This window comes from Sinocyclocheilus rhinocerous, unplaced genomic scaffold (genome assembly GCF_001515625.1).
Source record: "Sinocyclocheilus rhinocerous isolate Xijiao unplaced genomic scaffold, SAMN03320098_v1.1 scaffold1115, whole genome shotgun sequence".
Classification (NCBI taxonomy): domain Eukaryota; kingdom Metazoa; phylum Chordata; class Actinopteri; order Cypriniformes; family Cyprinidae; genus Sinocyclocheilus; species Sinocyclocheilus rhinocerous.
The window spans coordinates 204,688-205,738 of NW_015658514.1; the positions used below are offsets into that span (position 1 = coordinate 204,688).

Sequence of the window (1,051 nt, forward strand, 5' to 3'; positions counted from 1 at the left end):
AAGCATGAGAGCATGTTCTAGTACACCCCCAAAACAAAATCAAGACTTTGTAAAAGAGCATAATAGGACCCCTTTAAAGGAGACATATTATGCCCCTTTTTACAATTTGTAATATAAGTCTCTGGTGTCCCCAGAATGTGTCTGTGAAGTTTCAGCTCAAAATACCCCACAGATCATTTATTATATCATTTTGAAAATGCCTATTTTGAGTGGAAGCAGAAACACGCTGTTTTTCGTGCCTTTCTCTGTAATTGCAAATGAGCTGCTGCTCCCCGCCCCCTTTTCCAGAATAGAGCTGCACCATTACAGCTCATACCAGCTAAAAACATCTGTTTCTGATTATCATGTTTATCGTGCTGAAATCATGCGTTTTAAACCATATTCGTTTAAACTTCTGATATACGGTTTTCTGAGTGCACATTTCCGAAGCACACGGACAGAAAGCGACTGTCACAGCATGTGAGTACTAAACTAAATTCTCATTCACATACAAGTTTACGTTAAAAGCACACATGAGTTACAAAAACAGTCAGTTATGTCTGTGAAGGTAAACAGCTGGGAAAGAAATCATATGTTTATATTAGATCTGTGTGGCAGCAGCAATATACAGTAAATAAATCAATAAATCCACTGCTCTCTTGTCTCCTCTGAGGCTGGGACTGTAAATAGTGTTCTGTGCAGCCAAAGACAGAACAGTTAGCATGTTTTGCTCAAACTTTCGCCATGGCATTAGAGCTGGTACACCGTTGTTGCTTGCGAAATCATAATGACAGCACCATGAGTGGATGTCATGTGTATGTTCCCGTTTAGTTCCTGTTTTCCTTATTTGGTCCTTCCTATTCCTGTCCTCGTATGAATTTGGTTCCAGCTGTGTTTAATTAGTTAATTTGCTCCCAGGTGTGTCCCATTGGTTGAGGGCTCCTGTTCCTCAGTCAACCCCAGGAAGGGCTCCTGATCCCCAGTCAAGCCCGGGAAGGGCTCCTGATCCCCAGTCAAGCCCAGGGAGGGTTCCTGATCCCCAGTCAAGCCCAGGGAGGGCTCCAGCCCCAGA

General features: G+C 43.0%; 1 protein-coding gene across 1 annotated transcript in view; it reads left to right on the top strand.

Annotated features, from left to right (window-relative positions):
* lrp3 (low density lipoprotein receptor-related protein 3) overlaps window positions 1-1,051 on the top strand; it is an 18,029-nt gene that overhangs the window by 9,578 nt on the left and 7,400 nt on the right. The gene's annotated exons all lie outside the window — the stretch shown is intronic.